Raw genomic sequence first — 21,392 nt, 5'->3', positions numbered from 1 at the left:
CAGACTGTCTTTGTAGGAAATGGAGAAAGGACCAAGAGGCTCACCCCGTTCCTGCAACAAGGCGCACACGGCCAGGATCCAAGGCGGCCCTGCCGCCCTCTGATGAAGGGATGCTTAGGTAGATGTCAACTTCCTACAAACCACCAGCATACATTTTGCTTGAAAACCATGGTCACAAACAATCCCTCCCCAGCGGAATCGTACGAAGTATTCTGTTTTGAGAGGCGAACTAGGTCTTAGACAAAAAGGGAGAGAAAGGGAGATGTCAACATGCTGTGGCTAATGAAGGGAACGGAGGAGAGGTGCAGGCTTTGTTACTTTTTAATTGGAAGAAGATGTTATTTTAGGCGATGAGACATTTAAGAAATGCCATTAATTGTTTATTGCTGTCACTGATGAGAAGAAGGTGGACAGGCAGGGAATGGACTTTTTAAAATGAGCTATCTTCAAAAAGTAAGGAGGAGCTCGAAGGCCTAGGGGGCGTAGGTTAGGGTATTAAATACGAGTCAGTTACTGGTTACGGTGATAAGCCCTTCCCTAGTTATCCTAGCTCGGTAAGCACCTCCAGTTATACTATTGAGATAATCGTATTATAATTATGTGGATATATGGATATGGATATGGATAATATTATAATTATGTGGATAATAATATCATGTTGAGATACTAGCTTATTCTCAGAGCAGGACTTCCCAACTTTGGGCCAATGACATCTAAAGAACTCCAGAATATGCAAATGTGCACCAAACATGGTTTGTAGCTGCATAATCGGTCCCCTGCATATTTTCACTACTATTTTTGAAAATTTTAAATTGTATTTATTTATTTATTTTGAGAGAGAGAGAGGGAGAGCGAGCGCAAGCTGGGGAAGGGCAGAGGGAGCAGGAGAGAGAGAGCACCCTGAGTGTGGAGCCCAAAGTGGGGTTCGATCTCATCATGACCAGAGCCAAAATCAAGAGTCAGATGCTTAACCAGCTGAGGCACAAGACACCCCCTATTTTTGAAATTCATGTGTATAGCACTGGAATTAATAAAGCACACATGTATACACGTAAAAACATGACTGAACTCACAGCAGCTTTTCATCCCTAAAATTATCCAGATCAGTGGGGACCGAAGTACAAATACTAACATCTGGGCACGCACAGACCTCCCCTGCTTGCAAGAGTGAAAACTGAGCTCCATGGTTTAGGAGGGGCCCATTCATGTACATTTTCCTCCCATACACTCTGCAAATAGCTTTCTGTTGGTTCGCGTGGAGCTGGCTCTTCAGGTGTCGGGAAACGGGAGCCTTCCTTTTGTGGTGGGAAGGCTGCTTCCACCACGTGAAAATCTTCCCACATTTCTCCAGCAAGCAGCTTGCCGAGGCTACCAACATAAGTGAAATAAAGTGTAATTTCATTTATTTAAAAAAGACTCTGCTATTAGAAAGCTGAAGGATTATTGGGAAGAGGATTGCCTGAATTATTCATTGCTTCAGAAAGTAATCATTGATTTTTCTACCATGTGCAAGGTTTGTAAGCCGCCCTCCAGGAGTTTACAAAATAGAGGGGATGCCACCAGAAAAGGAATGAGGAAGAAATGTCATGCATGCCAAAACGTTGGACCCAGTAACTTATTACCTTCTATTAAATTAGATGATAGCTGTACGATTTATAAACCTTTTTCAAATTATGCAATTCGGTGCTGGCACGTTGTGGAAAATGATACATCCACCCCCTGTGGTGGCCCCGTAAATTGATAGAGTCCTTTACCAAACCAATTTAATGGTGCATTCAAGAGCCTGAAAATGTTCAGGTCCCTTGGTCCAGTAATTTATGGGAATTTTATTTTGAGTAAACAAGCCAAAGGAAGTTAAAGTTATACGCAGAAATAATTTCATGGAGCACAATTTGTAATATTGAAAATTTGGAAGAAATCAAAAGGCTTAACAATAGAGGAATATTAAAGTAAATCATAGCAAGGCTACTCAATGAAATACTATGTAGCTATTAAAACGTCAACAATAAAGAACTATACAGACACAAATGCAGAAGGTAGAGTACTGAATGAAAAAAAGCAGAATGTAAAATTGTACCGATGCCATAATTATGGTGGAATAAAAATATATTACCTATGTTACCTCCAAATAATGGCTAAATGGAAACATGAAGAAATACAAATGATTTTATTGTTAGGAATTCATGTGTGAATTTATCTGTTTTTATCTTAGAGTATATTTACATCATTATAAAGCTTAGTACACAAAAGCAAATCTGAGCGTGAGCACAGAAAGGATGTACCCCAGGCTCACAGTCTCCTCCACTTACATATGATGGATTCGAGAGGCCATTATCACTAATTCTCAATCTAAAATGTCCCTCCCCTTAGGTGGAGAGAGAAAATTGAACTTACAGTACAAGGCACTGCAGTGATAGGTTTGTCACACCAATAAGGCACTGCGTCTCCCTTCCAGTCCAGAAGTAGGTACGCCACAGTGTCTGACTCTTGTAACCGGGAAACCAGCCTGTCTCATGCAAGCCTCACAAAAACCCTATGAAATGTGTTCTTTCCAAAGGAGGAAACAGACTCTGGCTTTCCACAGGCAAAAACAAATCTCAGAGAGGTTATATGGCTTGCCCAAGGTCACACGGCAAGTTGGTAGTGGAACGGATTGTGGAACGGATTGTGGAATGGACTCCAAGGCCTCCTCATTCTGTTCTCGCAACCACTTGCCAGCCAGCTCAGAAGACGAAGGTGCATTGTCTGTGACAAAGCCCTAGCCAGTGTGCACGTAGGACGTCAGCCCACTTGGCCCCTGAGATTTTAGGCCAGTGCTCTCAATCCTGGTGGTACATTCGAATCATCTGGGGGTAAATTTAAAAAATTTTGGTGCCTGGACCTCACCTCCAGAGATTTCGATTTAATTGGTCTTAAGCGTAGTTAAGACAAGGGTGTGCTATAAGAACTCCCCAGATTCTCCACAGAATGAGGGCTGAGAACCACTGGCTTAGTCCCTTTGCATTTCCAGACTTTCTCCTGGAAGCCTTTCAACTGGCTCCACAATGTGAATTAGAACAGCACTCCATTCACTTTTTAAATTCTTTTATTGCAGTGAAGTACACCTGACATAAAATGGACCATTTTAATCATTGTAAAGTGTGCGGTCAATTGTATTAAGTACATTCACAGTGTTGTAGAACCATCACCACTGACTAGTTCCAGAGCGTTTGCGTCATCCCAAACGGAAACCCAATAAGCAGTCAACCCCCCATTCCCTCCCACCTGCTGGCAACCACCAATTTGCCTCCTGTCTCTATGAATTTGCTTATTCTGGGCATCTTATATAAATGGAATCATGCAGTGTGTGGTCCTGGCTTCTTTCATTTAGCATAATGAAAGAAGGTTCATCCATATTGTAACATGTATAACATACATGTAACATGTGTAACATGTAAAAAATACTTGTTATTCTTTTCTATGGCTGAATAGTATTCCATTGTACAGATATACCACATTTTGCTTATCCATTCATCTGTTGATGGATATTTGGGTTGTCTCCATCTTCTGGCTTCCATTCACTCTTCTCCCCAAATCTGAAGTCCTTTAGGGCACAGAAGACCTGGAGAGGAAGAGCTTGGGAGAGCCAAGGCTTGGAGTAGACGTGTAGTTTTCAAAGAGTGATCTCCTGGGATGCCTGGGTGGCTCAGTTGGTTAAGTACCTGACTTCGGCTCAGGTGGCGATCTCACGGTTCATGAGTTCATGCCCCACATCAGGCTCTGTGCCGACAGCTCAGGGTCTGGAGCCTGCTTCAGATTCTCTCTCTCTCTCTCTCTCTCTCTCTCTGCCCCTCCCCCACTCACACTCTGTCTCTCTCAAAAATAAATAAAAAAATAAAACATCAGAGTGTGATCTCCCAACCTAGCAGCACCTAGGAACTTGCCAGAAGTGCAAAATCACCATCCCTGCCCCCCCAAATTTATTGAACCAGAGTCTCAGGGGGGTTGAAACTCTATGTTTCAACAAGCCCTCCAGGTGACTCAGACACAGGCTGGCTTTTGAGAACCACTGTGTCACTGACACTGGCTGGGAGGTCCAACTTGATGCGTGTTTGCTGCCTTCACTCAGGTCAAGCTGCCCCACGCTGCGAACAAAGCACCTTCGGGGCAGCGCCGTCCAGCCCTGGGCAGCCTCCCTGGCGGTGCAGTAATAACACCCCATCTGTCGGGATGCAAGCTGCTGGTGTCACTGGAGTTCAGCGGTGCGTGAGACAAGGTTGACACGACTCCCTTGTGTTATCACAGCTCTCTGTAATAAACAAACACATGTTGTAAGAAAAGAGACGTAGCTGTATCCTAGCAGTTTTCGTCGCTGAGTGTCTCTTACATAGGGAACCGCAATCAACACGCTCACTTCAGAGAAGCTACCAGAAAACAATTGGCAGGGTCTCCAGAGTCGTGGGCTTTCTGCTTCTCCTTCCTGCCTTCGAGGATCCCTGCTCTTCCCTGTTCACCTGTCCGTCCCGTGGGCCATGTGTCACACCATGTCCACACCTTTGCTCAGGCTGTTTCTCCTCCTTGTGACACCCTCCTCCTCACTCCCCACTCATCAAACCCCATCCATCCTTCATTATTCATCTGACTTCCACTTTCTCTCCTGAAAGCCAAGGCGGGGGGGGGGGGCATCCCAGCCAATAGCCATCTCCTCCCCTGGTTTTGGTGCCTCATTCCTTATTTATCATATTGTATGGCCATCTTTCATTTGGGGTCATTAAAAAAAATAGACTTAATTTTTTTTCAACGTTTTTTATTTATTTTTGGGACAGAGAGAGACATAGCATGAACGGGGGAGGGGCAGAGAGAGAGGGAGACACAGAATCGGAAACAGGCTCCAGGCTCCGAGCCATCAGCCCAGAGCCTGACGCGGGGCTCGAACTCACGGACCGCGAGATCGTGACCTGGCTGAAGTTGGACGCTTAACCGACTGCGCCACCCAGGCGCCCCAAGACTTAATTTTTTTTAAGTTTATCCATTTTGAGAGAGAGCATGAGCAGGGGAGGGGCAGAGAGAGAGAATCCCAAGCAGGCTCCACACTGCCAGTGTAGAGTCTGATGAGGGGCTTGAACTTATGAACCGTGAGATCATGACCTGAGCCCAAACCAAGAGTTGTACACTTAACCGACTGAGCTACCCAGGTGCCCCAATAGACACTTTTTTAGAGCAGTTTTAAGTTCACAGCAAACTTGAACAGACAGTATGGAGGTTTCTCCTCTACCCCTTGCCCCCCTCACACACACAGCCACCCCCATCATCAACCTTCCCCACCAGAGTGGTACCTTTGTTGGTGAACACACAGTGACACATCATTATCACCCAGAGTCCATCCTTTACATTAGGGCTCACTCTTGTACATTTCATGAGTTTAGACAAATGTACAATGACACGTATCCACCATCACAGGATCACATAGAATAGTTTCACTGGCCTAAAAATCCCCACCTACTCATTTCTCCCTTCCCACAACCCTCGGCAAGGACAGATCCTTTTACTGTCTCTGTAGTTTTATCTTTTCCAGGATGTCACATAGTTGGAACCATAAGGTACACACAGTACATAGTCTTTTCAGCTTGAATTCTTTCACATAGTAATATGCATTTAAGTTTCTTCCATGTCCTTTCATAGCTTGAAAGCTCATGTCTGATCACTTTTATCACATTACTATTTTGTCCTTAGTTTGTGAGATTTTAATTCCCAGCTATCCTGTAAGCTCTGATATATACAACACAGCAAGGGGGAGATGCCGTTTAAAACCATGACTGTGGCCACTCCCACACAGTAGGACATAAACTATCTTACAGGAGAGAAGCACGCTGTGTGAGCCTTGATGAGGCTTTATGGCTGAGAAAATCAAGCTCTGGGCATGGCCTGGGAAGTAAAGGGGAAGATGAAGAGTGAACTAGATTCTGTTCTGTTAAGGAAGGAACTGGAATTTGAGGATTGGAGCAAGTAGTGAGCTGAGCAGACAGCAGCTCCCCAGAAAGAGCAAGCCTATGAAGGTCCTGCCAAGCCAGGGCCTTAAGGGAACATGGCCAGGGATGCTGATAAGGACAGGACATTTGGTTTTTCTGCTACTGCCTATACTATGCTGTGCCCCAAGCCTCTGCTCAGACCAAACACAAAGCCTAAGGCACAAAGGATAAGGGAACTGGGGCTCTGTACAGCTGAGGGTTACAATGGCAGGGGAAAAAGCAGTCACACCTGGGCCTGACAAGCCTGGTGGGCTAAGCAGGAGACCGCTGGCCATCAGAGACAGTTCTGTGGAAATCTGGATGAGGGCCCAGCTCTCACAGAAGGGGAGACAGGACTCGGCCAATTAATCTGGATCACAAGAAGAGGAGGAGCCCAGAAGGCTGGACCTTTCTGGATCATTCTGCTGTGATGGTGGTTAAGTTGGCAGACTTGGGGGGGAGGGTGTACAGAGGAGGAGGGGGCTTTAGCTGTGTTTCCTGCCAGGTGGTTTAGGGGGTCTAATACATTAGGCAAAACACAATAAAAGGAATGTGTATTGTGGATCTAATGGGTGCCATTCATGTTTTTTGAAATAGTCCAAACAGGAAATTAAGTGCCTTGATACTTTTGCAGACTAAAATTACTACAGCCATGATAAGAGACTTTTGAGTCCTTAGTCATCCATATGTCGGTGCATTCAAGTGGACGGAAGATCCCTTTCTAAGGTGGATCTTAGACCTATTCCTCTGTTTGCCCTCCCCTTTTCTGAGCCAAGGTCATGAACACCTTCAGTTCAAGCCCTTCCATAATCTGATAATCTGTTGGTTCTATCTCATCTTGGCTAATGGAGGAACCACACTGCACCACACTAACTGAATGCATGGAACATCTGCCCCTCAGGAAATTCTCAGGATTTAGACATTTTCTTTCTTTTATTAATTTGAGAAAGAGCACACGTGCACGAGTGCACGAGCAGGGGAAGAGAAGACGGAGAGGAAGAGAGAATCTTAAGCAGACTCCGTGCTCAGCACAGAGCCCAATGCGGGGCTCGATCCCACGACCTTGGGATTATGAGCTGAAATCAAGACTCGTACGCTCAACCAAGTGAGTCACCCAGGTGCCCCTAGACATTTTCTTGAACTCACTGCTATGCAAGACCTGTCAAAGGCTCAGCTGACAAGGACCGTTACAAGGATGTTGAGTCTAACCAGTTTTCCAGAGCAACAGAGGGGCATTGGCACGGGTCCCGGAGCCTGCCTGCCTAGTGTAGGGCAGGCTAGGGATCATGAGCTCTGTGACCCTGGGTAGCTCTCTTAATGTTTGCTCTGGGTCTCAGTTTACTCATCTGCAAAATAGGGATATCATATTACCAATCTCAAACAGTTGGCGGGCTCAGAGCTCCCAGTGGCATCTCGAAATGCTCAGTAAGCATTAGCTATTATCGCCCCTGGTTAAGTCACAGCAGCCAAGGACTCTATTACGTTTGCTCTCAGTGGAATGCTTTCCATTGGATTATGCTGTGGCTTGTTGCCATTCACCTCTATTAAGGGACAGCCAGTGGCACTTGTTACTGGGTTTACTCTAAAGAAGTTGTTGGGGACACTGTTTATAACATTGCAGTGTCCTCCTTAGAAGGACTCTAGAGAATCTTTCTTTCCACCTTAGTCTAGGAAGTTGCCTCTCCTGAGCACTCTTTTCTTATGAGTGCTGTGAATGATTTAACATCAGGTTCTGTCCTCACAGTGGCCCTGGGAAGGCAAGTGCAACTTTGCAGTAAGTATTTGTATACTGGCTTCACAGCTGGTTCCATTTTATGACCCTGCCCCTTGTTTTCCTTATGAGGCATCGTTCCTTGCCTGGGAATAATAATAATAATTAATAATAATAATAATAATAATAATAATAATAGGGGCAGCTGGGTGGCTCAGTCCATTGAGCGTCCGACTTCAGCTCAGGTCGTGATCTCATAGCTTGTGAGTTCGAGCCCCACATCGGGCTGTGCTGACAGCTCAGAGCCTGGAACATGCTTCAGATTCTGTGTCTCCCTCTGTCTCTGCCCCTCCTCCACTCATGCTCTATCTCTCTCTCTTTCAAAAATAAATAAACATTAAAAAAATTAAAAGAAAAATAATCCACTGAACGCCTTCTGTAGGTCAGGCAGGGGCTAGGAACTTTAAGTGATCTGCCATTGATGTTTGCCAAATTCCACTAGGAAGACATCATTTCCAATGTCTACATAAAGAGACCCTGGGCAGGAACATGATAAGATCCATCCAGGTCCATGGGGAGGGGAATGGGTGCCCCGGGATTCCAGCCACACTGTCGCACATGCCTAACTGATGTTCTTTCCTACAATGGGAGACAGTTCTGTGTTCTGTCACAGTCCCTTAGGGAACAAGGCATGGTACAAATCAATGAATCACATTTTTAAAAATTTTTATTTTTGCAGTTTATTTTTGGGGGACAGAGAGAGCAGGGGAGAGGCAGACAGAGACAGAGAGAGAGAGAGAGAGAGAGAGAGAGAGAGAGAGAGAGAGAGAATATCCCAAGCAGGCTCCACACTGTCAGCACAGAGCTCAACGTGGGGCTCGATCTCAGGAACCGTGAGATCAGGACCTGAGCTGAAATCAAGAGTCAGTCGCATAACTGACTGAGCTACCCAGGAGGCTCAATGAATCACATTTTAAATGATGCTTTCTCTTGCTAGTTCCCTTATTTAACTACTGGCACTATGATTGTGGTGTTGGATGCTTCTAAGTTCCTGACCCACAGCCCTGGTGCAAGAGCACAAGTGAATTCTGCTCCTGGTGCCAGGGATATGATTTGTCTATCACAGGGGGTGTCTTCCTGACTCCAATACCAGGACCGATGGGGTTTGCATATTCTGTGTCATCCACTACTCGCTCCAGCCTAGTTATGTCATCAGGTTACTTCCCACGTGAAAGGTGGGATTGGGATATGTTCCCACGTGCCTCTGGACGAGGCAGCATGACATAGCAGTTAAGACCCAGGCTGTGAAGTCTCTTGCTCAAATTTGAATCCAGGACTGCTTCTTCTCACTGTGCCTCAGTTTCCTTATCTATAAAATGGGTATGATAAAAATAGCAAAACCTGTTCGTGGGGAGGTAGTGTAGTATACTAGTTAAGAACACAGAGCCCAGCGGTCTTCGAATCCAGGCTCTGACACTAGCTGAATGACCCTGAGCAAGTTTTTTAAGCTTTATGAGCCTAGATCTTCATCTACAGAATGAGGGTGCTGGTAGCTACTCCTTCAGAGGAGAAATAACACAAATCAATGTACACCCGAATAATTTAAACTACGCTTGGCAAACAGTAAGCACCATGTTAACTGTTAGCTATTATGATTGCTATTATGATACCTGCAAGGTGCTTCGAGTGGTTGGCAAATGCTGCTTGCTAGCATCCCCCCAAGTAGCACTCGGAAACTTTGGTCTCCTCCAGTGTGGGCAAGGGCACAGTCTGCATGGGAAGCTTGAGTGTGAATCCTCCCAAGCCCTCTGGCCCTGCCAAAGCAAGGAGGGAAGGCTGGAAGGAGGGCAGAGGGGAGGACAAACCATCTTGGATGCACCTAGAGGAAGCTTTCTCAGCTCCTCAAGGCAGACAGAGCCTTGACCTTTGAATTTCCAAACTCAATAAACCCAGAAGCTCAACGCTTAAGCAGTATGTGCACAAAGGAGCTCCAGAGCCTGACCACTGAGGATGTATTTCTTATGCAAATTCACATGAACAAATAGAATGGATTCTTCTTCCTTTTCTAAATAACTCAGCCTGGGAACAAGAAAGCATCATCTGGTTAAGCAGGGGTGAGGCTGTGGCCCAGGTGGGGTCCATACCAGGCCTCCCACCACCTGCTCCTCACGGCTCCTGTTCTCCTCTCTGCCCTCCTGAATCACTTTCTCTTACTGCCATACCTCCAGCTACCTTGGCAAATTACAGACGAGGTCAGAAATAGACACAGGGGTGTTAGAATTTCTAAGGAGAGAAAAACATCTACAGAAACAGAAGCTGGAGTTGAGCAAGAAGAGAATTTTAAGGCTTCAGGTAAAGAAACAAGCATGATAGAGAAAAACATAGGAGAATAGGATGCAAGAGTCAGGATGTATTGTTATGTTTATTATTTAACCCTTATTAAATGCTCACTGTGCATGAAGCATACACGCAGCCTCTCATTTGATCTTTGAAGGAAAATAGATGCTATGATCCTCATCACTTTATAGATGGGGAAATTGAGGTTTAGACAGGCTGGGAGATTCGCCTGCTCATCACTGTGCCCAGTGTGAATCAGGAAAGATTGGGGAAGATTCAGAAAAGATCCATGAAGGGGCGCCTGGGTGGCTCAGTCGGTTAAGCGGCCGACTTCAGCTCAGGTCATGATCTCACAGTCGGTGAGTTCAAGCGCCGCGTCGGGCTCTGTACTGACATCGCAGAGCCTGGAGCCTGTTTCAGAGTCTGTGTCTCCCTCTCTCTGACCCCCCCCCCCCCCCCCCGTTCATGCTCTGTCTCTCTCTGTTTCAAAAATAAATAATCGTTAAAAATAAAAAATTAAAAAAAGGAAAAAAAAGAAAAGAAAAGATCCATGAAGACAGAGGGATCTGAGATGCACAGCTTTCATCAAGAGGCTTGAAATCCTAGAACCGTTCAGCACAGTGAAAGAGGGCTGGGGAGAGGGTATAAAGGGGAGGAAAACTTTGTAGTGATATCCATCGTCCCCTTTCCCTTTTCTTAATGGGTCCTTGAGTGTCCCAGGGACATGGCTGGGGGAATTTGCCCCACCCTCAGTTCCAGGAGAGGGCGCTAATGTGCTTAAGCCAGTCAGCACTGACCATCTCCCCCACCAGCTCTCCCACAGTGAGTGGTGCAGGGATGAGTGGAAGACCCACTTTGTACCGATAAGAGGTATGTTTCCTGGGGTCTTCTGAGAAAAAAGCATCCGTTCCCTTTGATGGAAGCTCTTCTCTTCACCCCTCCCCGCAAAAATAACTGTATCCACCGGGGCGGAATAAGGAAGCATGTGGCCCTGAGTGGCAACAACTAACAGTTGCTTTCAAATATCCACTCTCCCTTTCTTCTTGGATGTAAGAATGATTGATTCAATTTCTGACTAGGCACCCTTGAGTCCAGCAGAAGATTCTATTTCCCAGTCTCCCTTGCAACTGCCTTATGTGGCTCCATTCCAGCCAATGAAATGTAAGCAAAAGGGTTGTATGGTACTTCCAATTAGTCTCTTTACAAGTGAGAGGAGGCAAGGCTTTCTTACGTTCCTTCCTCTTGCCTAGAATTCAGAGGTAATGAATGATGACAGTTCTAGCAGTCATTTTGGACCTTGAGGTGACCTTGAGAAAGGGAGCCATGCCCTAAGATGTGCAACATCAAGTTAGACACCTGCGCCCACGACATGATGGAGCCACCATGCCTGCCGTGGACTGCCTGTCTCTGGAATTCACTTACATGGGGGAGAAATATACATCTCTCTTGTTATAGCCACCGTAACAGTGGATTTTCCATTTCATAGAGTAGACCCAATTCTGATAGATGGACCCACACTTCTGCTTACAACCATCTTGTGGCTACAAAGGGAAGCAGACATGGAACAGGGCTGGTACCAGGGTAGCAGAGCAGAAACAAAAGAAACTAGTTCTTTCAATAGATCATGGAGCTGCTGGATCAAGCTTCTCCTAAATCTGACGTTCATCATAGGACTTTGTATCATACTTGAACAAATACAATTACTTTATTCTTTTTTTTTTAATTTTTTTAACGTTTATTTATTTTTGAGACAGAGAGAGACAAAGCATGAACAAGGGAGGGTCAGAGAGAGAGGGAGACACAGAATCCAAAACAGGCTCCAGGCTCTGAGCTGTCAGCACAGAGCCCGACGCGGGGCTCGAACTCACGGACCGCGAGATCATGACCTGAGCCGAAGTCAGACGCTCAACCGACCGAGCCACCCAGGCGCCCCACAATTGCTTTATTCTTGAAGCTTATTTAAATTGAGAGTTTTGCTACTTGCAGCCAAAAGCATCTTAGTAGCTATATACTTACCAATACTCTTCAGAAGGTAATACATTGGGACACCGTATTTCATTTCCACAGGAAGCAGTATAAGCAGAAGTGTATTTAAAGTGCATCTGGGGGTGCCTGGATGGCTCAGTCAGTTAAGTGTTTGACTTTGGCTCAGATCATGATCTCATGGTTTGTGGGTTCGAGCCCCACGACAGGCTCTGTGCTGACAGCTCAGAGCCTGGAGCCCGCTTCGGATTCTGTGTCTCCCCCTCTCTCTGTTCCTCCCCTGCTTGCACTCTGTCTCTTTCTGTCTGTCAAAAAGAAATAAACATTAAAAAAATAAATAAATAAAGTGCACCTGGGCTCTCTTTACCGTGGACTCATTAAACACATGAATAATACTTGGATAATTTTTTTTTTTAATCACCTAACATTTATTGAGTCCCTGCTGTGGGCCAGGTATTTGATGTAAATTATTGTTCATCCTTGCAATGGTACCGATTGGCAGAAATTCTTATTCTAGTTTTACAAATGGTGAAATCAAGGCCCAGAGGTTTAAATAAGTTGCTCAAGGATTCTGCAGCTCCTGTTGTTTAAAAAAATTTTTTTAATGTTTATTTATTTTTAAGAGAGAGAGAGACAGCATGAGCAGGGGAGGGGCAGAGAGAGGGAGACATAGTATCCAAAGCAGGCTCCAGGCTCTGAGCTGTGAGCACAGAGCCTGATGAGGGGCTCGAACCCGTGAACTGCAAGATCATGACCTCAACCGACTGAGACACCCAGGCACCCCATAGCTCCTGTTGTTTTAATCTTTGCCTTTGGGAACCTTGCAGCCTAGGAAATTTTGAAGAACATTTGTATCAGACTAGGAAGAGGGGTCTGCAGTTGGGTGACCCAGCATAATCTTCCTGGTCAAAGATACAATCGTCCGCTCTCTTTCTTGCCTTGTCTTGCCCTCTCCCACTCTCTGGCCTTCTTGGAGGAATGGCACATTTGGACACTTGGACTATCTCTTCCTCTTTAGGACTGGACCAGTTGTTGAGAGCATATGTCCTGGATATTGAATCCAGCTCGTTGTCTGTCTTAACACATTACTCTGTCTCCCTAGTGTTTGTTCCACTCCTCTGCTAAATGTTTGAATATTTCCTTTTCGTTTAAGATTTACAGTTGAACGTTATGATCCCAAATGGCCTTGGCACCAGGTAAATAGGGCTGATTTAGTGCATCTAGACTGAGCATATCCAACATCATCCAATTCACACCGGGTTTTCGGGCCCTATTTTGTTTTGTGTTTGTTTGTTTGTTTTCTGCCTGTGACTGGGTACACTGAAGAGTTTTGTATAATATATACTGAAGTTAAAGCATGTCACGTTCATTTGCTGACATTACATAGTTCAGTATAAAGTGAACGCCAGCTCCAGAGGTGATGTCATGTGATCTGTACTACCTGTGACTCTACACTGTGTAGAAATGATCCCCTTCTGTTAAATATTTTCAGGTATTTCAAAGTAAAAAAAAAAAAAAAAAAGGCCAGCTAAATAAAATTTCTTTCCATTGGCCCAGTTGCCATGTTGCTTCCTTAGATAAGTCACTTTGCAATCATCAAATGAGGTAATATCAGTGAAAGTAGCATGTACAGGAATATATAAATATCAGTCACTGATATTTCTTAGAATGCTCATAACATCAGACAAGTCAGAGTCTCAAGCCTTTCTATACATAAGCCACCACAGTGTAATTTATTGTGGAACTCTTAGTACATAAAATAATATCCAAGCGGGGCACCTGGGTGGCTCAGTCAGTTAAGCGTCCGACTTCGGCTCAGGTCATGATCTTGCGGTTTGTGAGTTCGAGCCCTGCATCGGGCTCTGTGCTCACAGCTCAGAACCTGGAGCCTGCTTTGGATTCTGTGTCTCCCTCTCTCTCTGCCCCTCCCCTGCTCATGCTTTGTCTCTCTCTGTCTCAAAAATAAATAAAGCATTAAAAAAATAATACCCAAGCAAGTTTCCCAAATATACTGATTCTCTGGAATGCTTACCACTCCCATGAAACACTTAAGAGCTTCACTAGTAGCCAGTAAAAGAAGCAATGGGGATCCTTCTGCATCCAGGAAATAGGTACTTCCCAATAAGCAACTTAAAAGCATGAAATTCTATCTTAAATATAATTTATATGCTCATACAACATCTAGCAGAGCACAGTTTAAATAGTGCATATTCAAGAGCACGAGAAGACAAGCCACAGACTGGGAGAAAATACTAGTGAAAGACACATCAGATAAAAGACTGCTAACCTAGGGGCATCTGGGTGGCTCAGTTGGTTGAGCATCTGACTTCGGCTCAGGTCATGATCTCACAGTTCATGGGTTCGGGACCCGTGTCAGGTTCTGTGCTGACAATTTGGAGCCTGGAGCCTGTTTCGGATTCTGTATCTCCCTTTCTCTCTGCCCCTTCCCTGCTCACACTCTCTCTTGCTCTCAAAAATAAATAAACATTAAAAAAATTTTTTTAAGACTGTTAACCAAAATATACAAAAACTCCTAAAATTCAACAATAAGAAATCAAACAACCCAATTTCTTAAATAGGCAAAAGATGGGAACAGACCTCTCACCAAAGAAGTTACACAAATGGTAAATAAGCATATGAAAAGATTCTCCATATCTTCTATCAATAGAGAATTGCAAAATAAAACAATAATGAGAAACTACTCTATACCTATTAGAATCGCCAAAATCCAGAACATGACATCACCAAATCCTGGCAAGGATGTAGGGCAACAGCAAATCTCATACATTGCTGATGGGAACACAAAATGGTATAGCCACTTTGAATGACAGCATGGCACTCCCTTACAGAACAAAATATACCCTTTCCATATATCCAGCAATCACGCTCCTCGGTGTTTACCCAAATGAATTGAAAACTTATTTCTACAGAAACCTGCACATGGGTGTTTACAGTAGCTTTATTCACAATTGCCAAAACTTGGAAACCACCAAAATGTCCTTCAGTAGATGAATGGATACATAAACTGTGGGGTATTATTTGGTGCTAAAAAGAAAGGAGTTATTAAGACACAGAAAGACATGAAGGAAACTTAAGTGCCTATTACTGAGTGAAAGAGGTTAATCTGAAAAGGTTACATACCATATGGTTCCAACTATGTGACACTGTAGAAAAGGCAAAAGTGCAAAGACAGTTAAAAGACTTGTGGTTCACCAGGGGTGATTTTCAGGCCTATGAAATTATTCTGCATCATACCGTAATGGTGGATACATTTCATTTCACCTTTGTCCAAACCCACAGAATGTACAACCCAGCGAGTGAACCACAATGAAAGCTATGGATTTTGGATGACAATAATGTGTCAGCAAAGATTCATGAATTGTAACAAATGTAGCACTCTGGTAGGGGATGTTGGCTGTGGGACAGGCTGTCCACGTATGGGGGCAGGGGGTCCCTGGGAACTCTGTACTTGCTCCTACATTTTTCTGAACTTAAAACTGCTTGAAACAATAAAGTTGGTTTTGCCAGGTAATCGCAAAGGCTCAACCAAAGCCAACTCCAGCTAGAGACGCCACTGTATGCCTTCATTATCCTGGAGGGTGGTAGCACAGTCTGAACAGCACAAAGTAATGCGTTTCCACTGGACACAGTCATGGAAATAGAAGAAGTTTCTGTAACCCTGGAAACAAAGCCAGACATATCATTTCAGTCTAAAGGGCTGATTCTAAACAGCCCTAATGCTATCCAACGCCATTGTGAATGCCACACACGTAGTCCCCACACTACACATGCCGATCGTAGGAGGTGAGCCAGGAAAGTCCATATGTAAAGATCAGCACCTCTGGTCTGAAATTAAAGAAATAAGTGTGGGAGAACATTGAATGCAAACCCTTTCTCTTCTAAAGCTAAGAAAGCTATTTCGTTGCCAGTCAGAAAGCGTCTTTACAACTACTGTCAGCGAAAAGACTCAAAGAAAACAACCCCATAGGGAAAATCATTTTACTGTGCCTCAACAGTTCTGAGGAAGTTCATGAACATCCACATGAAAGTGTGGTCACATAGCTTACACATCAGGGTGTGCACTGAACTCAGGAGGTTCATATTTTAGACAAAAATAAGCATGGAGTGCAGCTCCCTATTGGAAGCTCTACCAAGACCCAAACTTACAGTTCTGGTTTCTTCGAAAGGACCCTGGGAGGCATTTAGTCCAATCTGCCCACCAATGCAGAAATCTCTTCTAAACATATTCGATAAACCATCTTGCTGCCTCGGGCTTACAGGGAGAGAATTTGTTGTGCCCTAAAATTCCCTATTTCACTGTTAGGACATTTTTGCTCATCGGTAGCAACACCTGCCTCCACCTAACGTCTAAATATTGTGCTATGTCCTCCTTCTAGAACTGGAGAATATGAATGATCCTCCTTCCTGGCTCTAGCCCTTAGCAGCTGTGTGTCCTCCAGCAAGTTACTGAGTTCCTCTGTGCCTCAGCTATATGCATATGATGATAGCACCTACCTCCCAGGGTGGAAATGAGGATGAAATGTTAGCACAATGCCTGGATTATGATTAGCACCCCATAAACTAGCTGTTATTATAATTACCTATTAGACACAATAACCCTTCCAATAACTGTAGAATGGTGATTCCATTATTAGGCTTGCGAGGAGACATCCTCAGATTCCTTTAAACCAGTGATTGTCAACCTTCTATGGAATACTGGGTTTGGGGAGCCATACATTTGAAGGATTTAAATGGCATCCACAGCTATCCTGGGATTCACCTGTTTGGGTGTGACTGTACTTCTCTGATAGACTCTCAGCGAGACAAGTTCTCATGTGTTCTCATTTCTTTGGTACCATCTTGCCATCAGGTTCCACCTGTGACCTCTGACTTGTGACCAGCGGGAGGCTAGACTCTGACTGTATACATCACGTAGTGCTCAGTTCAGCAATCTCACTTTCTGGAATTGCATAACAACAGAGACACTAAAAAATAGATAAATAAGTTTTACATCTTGCCAAAATGTGGCAGCACGCTTTGGTAGAGTTCGAGGCAATGAAGTAAGCCGTCACGCGCCAATTGAGAAGTGCTGTCTTAAGCAACGAGATTTATTTGGAGGCCACCCTGGGAAATAGAGGAGTCCAGAATCTCTGCCTCAAAGCCAGGCTTCATGGAGATTACTGCTCAATCCAGGAGCTGGAAGGTTGCTTAGGATACAATGCGCTCTAACAACTGGGTTATAACAGTAAATAAAATTGCCATCTGTTGAGCTCTTAATATGGGCCAGGCACCATGCCAAGCATTTTATAAGCGTTAGTTATCTTTTTTTTTTAGACCTGTTTAAATTGTGAAATAAAATACTCTTAAAGTGTTCAAAACAAATGTACAGTATAATGAACAATCACAAAGCAAACTCACATAACTACCTCCTGGGTCAAGAAATAGAATACCTTCAAGCACTGCAGAATCCCTCTGCCCCAAGTATCATTGCTGTCTGTCCCAGAACCTTCCTGTCCCTTTTGTGATTATTGCTTCCCTCCTTCTCTTTGTAGTTTGCTCAACAATATATGCTACACAATATAAACTCCATTATATATAGTTCAGGGTTACCAATTTTTAAATTTTAAAGTAAAATCAAATACAGTGTGTTATCTCTTTTGTTCAGTATTGTGTTTGTAAGATTCATTCATGTTGTTCCTTATAGCATAGTTCATTTTTGGTGCTGTATAGTACTCCATTGTGTGACTATATCACAACCTATCTATTCATTCCATAGTTGATGGATCTTTGTGACGTTTCCAGCATGAGGCTATGAGGAAAGTTACAGACAAGCTTGTATATATGTTCCAGTGTATATGAGAGGTTCTTCTGAGATACATATATCCAAGAATAGAATCGCTGGGTGGTGCAATATGCATGTGTTCAGGTTACTAGATGATGCTGTTTTTCCAAAATGGCTATACTAACCTACATTCCCACCAGCAGCATTTAGATTTCTGGGTCTCCACCCACATCTTCCTCATCAGCACTTGTATCATCAGATTGTTCAGATTTTGCCAGTCTGATATTCGTGTGTAGGATTGAATTGTAGTTTTAATGCCTAGTTTTTTAAAAACTTCAAATACGTTGATTCCTACTCCATACATTCATCTCCGTCTTTCTGCGTTTGCTCAACATTGCGTTTGTAGGATTCATCTGTGTTGTTGCATATGGAATCTCACTGCATTTCCCCTATTAATGAGGTTGATTGTATTTTCATATTTTTTGCCATGGACTGTTCTTTCTGTAGGCACTTGTTCAAGTCTTTGTTTGTCCAAGGCTGTCTTTTCTGTATTGATTCGTAGGAGATTTTTTCCAATTTAATCCTAGATACTGGTTCTTTAGTGGTTTTATGTGTTGCAAATACCTTCTTTCCCTCTCTCGTGTGCATCTTTCATCCTCACAACAAGCCAAAGAAGATAATGTGATGGCATCTATTTCATAGTTGATGAGACAGAATGGAGCCATGGGACGGCCAGCGCCTTGTTGGGGGGTCAGCCTGCTAATTAGCCTCAGAGCTGGGAAAGCAAGCCTCATTCCGCCCACCTTGCAGCCTGGCTGGTCCCCCAGGCCACGCGGGGGCGCCTCTCCAGACCTCCCCAGGCTTCGCGCTCCCTCTGCCGCTCTGCCCCAGCTTCCCTCCTCGCTCTTCTTTCTTCCTCGTGGCTTCGGCTTTCTGCCCTCTCCTTGTGTGGCCTTTCCAATGACCCCGGTTCCAAATGCTTCACTCGCTGGGGTCCTTCCGACTCCCAGAAGGAGGTCGTCAGTTCCGTGTGGCACTGTCCCCGTCAGGGGTGGGCTGCACTGTGGACCACACTGTGGCCGGGACTCAGGCACTCTCCCCGGCCAGCTGGCTGTGGCCAATGTGGTGGAATTGCGGGCTCAGCCGGCCTCAGGCGGAGCCGCGGGCATGGGAGTAGGTCGGGGTAGAGGGACCCCTCCACAAAGCAGCTGTCTTCTCCGGATTTTCACTTCTCGGGCTGATCCTCGCCAGCTCCTCTGACATCTTATCATCCCCATGACAACTGCCAATCAGTGTGTCCCACACACCTGGGAGTCTTCCAGGATGCCACCTAAGCCCAGCCTGGCCTCAGTTCCCATCAATTCATGGCAAATCCTAACGGGCCCAAGTCACTCTGAAGCCTACCCACTCACTCCAGGACAGCCCCCCTGGAGCCTCCACCCAGCTTCCACCCCGGGGCAGACTACCACCAAGGCTACCCGGAAGCCAAGAGCTACCTCACCTTCTCTCAGCCTCCTAATCTGTTCTCCACACAGCAGCCACAGAGATCTGTTCAAAATGCTTGCCCGATCATGTCGGATCGTTCAAAACTTTCCACTGGCTTCCATTTCTCTTGGCATAAATACCAAAAGCCATAAGATGAACCCCAAGGCCCTGCAAAGTTTGGCCCTTCCCTCCTCTTCACTCTCCCCCTTGCTTCCTGCTCTTTGCTCCCCTGGGAAACCTTCCAGTCCCATTGCTAGGCCAGGCACAATCTCCCCACAGGGCCTTTGCACTTGCTACCTGAACCACCTGGCGTGCTGTGGTCATCCCACACCACACCCTGCCTGGGGAATTTCACACCTCAGCAGTTCGGGCCTCTCTGACAGACACGGATGATCTACATGTCTCCGCAGACCCACTATCTCAGTCGTAGGCCAAAAATGGTTCATGCAGACAACAAGATAGTATTGTCTTCTGCCTATCAGACAGGCAAAGATTGTGATCATTGATAAAATCCTGTGCTGAGGCCATAAGAAAACGTGTACTCTGATTTGCATTCATTCAAGTACCACCCGAATGGTAGCAAATACGGCAACAGCTATTACTTAAATGTTTCATACTCTTTGCCCCAGCATTTCTACTTCCATGAATATATCCTTCAGAAAGAAATACTCCCGCCAGTTCATGTAAAAGCTTATGTGGAACAAATGTTATGGCAACATTGTTTATAACAGTGAAAAGTGGAAATAGTACCCCTACCTATCAATAAGACGCTGGTGAAACTGTGAAATATTCATGAAATGGAGTATTACTCAGCCATTTAAAAGAACAGGGTAGATCTCTTTGTATTCATGTGGAAAGATGTCCAAGATAGATCAAGCTGAAAAAAATTAAAAAGTATGGTTCCATTTTTATGTTTTTAAAATATATGACAGGTATATTTTTTAAAAGTTGGAGAAAATGCACCAATCTGTTGACAGTGGCTATCTCTGGAGAAGGAAGATGAGTTAACAGGGCATTTTTATTTTGTTATATATATCAGTAAAGTTTGATTTTGCTATTTTATTACCACAGTTTATAACCTGAGAAAAAATTGGGGTGCTTGGGTGGCTCAGTTGGTGAAGCGTCTGACTTCAGCTCAGGTCATGATCTCACGGTTCGTGGGTTCAAGCCCCACATCGGACTCTCTGTTGTCAGTGCGGAGCCTGCTTCAGATTTTCTGTCCCCCTCTCTCTCTGCCCCTCCCCAGCACATGCGTGCTCTCTCTCTCTTTCTCAAAAATAAACATTAAAGATTTAAAAAATCTGAAAAAAATTTAATTCAGAGAAAAAGATCATAGTGACATAATTAAATCTGTAGGATCTCTCTTCTCTCTGAGATCAGCAAATGCTTTGTCCTATTCAGTGTCGTTTCCCCACAGCTTAGCCAGTGCCAGATACATAGAAGGTGTTCACTAAACATTTATTAATTGAATGAATGAATGAACGGTTTCTGTGGCCCCCGTAAAATGTGGTACCACTGAGTACTCCAGAAACAGACCATGGCTACCTCCTTTCTTGAGCTGTACTCCATGTTTTAAAAAGTTGTTAAGGTGTTTCACCTTTTTACAGCTGTCCCATCAGGTTGTTTGCTGATATTGAGCTCTAGGGCCTTCACACAAGTACTGATTTAGGCAAATAAGTTTCTTGAGCCTCATGTCAGGGGTTCACATTTTGTCCCTGTCAAATTTGATCCTCAGAGTTTTGTTCACACCTGCCAAAATGTTTTAAAACCCAATCCCTGACATTTAGCCAAATATAAGTCCTACCAGCTTTATGTTACTAACACCTGATTAATATGATTTGTATGTTAACTTCCAATTTAGTTATCAACAAAGAAAACTGCACAGGACGGGGTCTGCAACCTGTAGCCCTTTGTGAGAGGTGGCTCTCCACATTGCCTTGGAGGAATCTGGTCTTTCTATGCACAATTAAACTCAAGCACCTGAAGCTCATTCCTACCTCAGGGCCTTTGCACTTACAACTCTCTCCATTTGGAAAGCTTTGTCCAGATGGTAATTCCTTCTTGATATCCAGGACTCAGCTTTATCTCATTAATCAGAAAGGCCCTC

At 44.5% G+C, this 21,392-nt stretch overlaps 1 long non-coding RNA gene across 1 annotated transcript in view; it reads right to left on the bottom strand.

Annotated features, from left to right (window-relative positions):
- Window positions 1–3,067: 3,067 nt before the first annotated feature.
- LOC131509528 (uncharacterized) overlaps window positions 3,068–21,392 on the bottom strand; it is a 37,358-nt gene continuing 19,033 nt past the window's right edge. Inside the window, exon 2 of the long non-coding RNA XR_009260556.1 lies at window positions 3,068–4,288. This is a non-coding gene — a long non-coding RNA (uncharacterized LOC131509528). The remainder of the gene's footprint in view (window positions 4,289–21,392) is intronic.

The sequence above is a fragment of the Neofelis nebulosa genome, chromosome 4 (assembly GCF_028018385.1).
Source record: "Neofelis nebulosa isolate mNeoNeb1 chromosome 4, mNeoNeb1.pri, whole genome shotgun sequence".
Lineage (NCBI taxonomy): Eukaryota > Metazoa > Chordata > Mammalia > Carnivora > Felidae > Neofelis > Neofelis nebulosa.
This window is presented reverse-complemented; position numbering and strand designations above follow the sequence as displayed.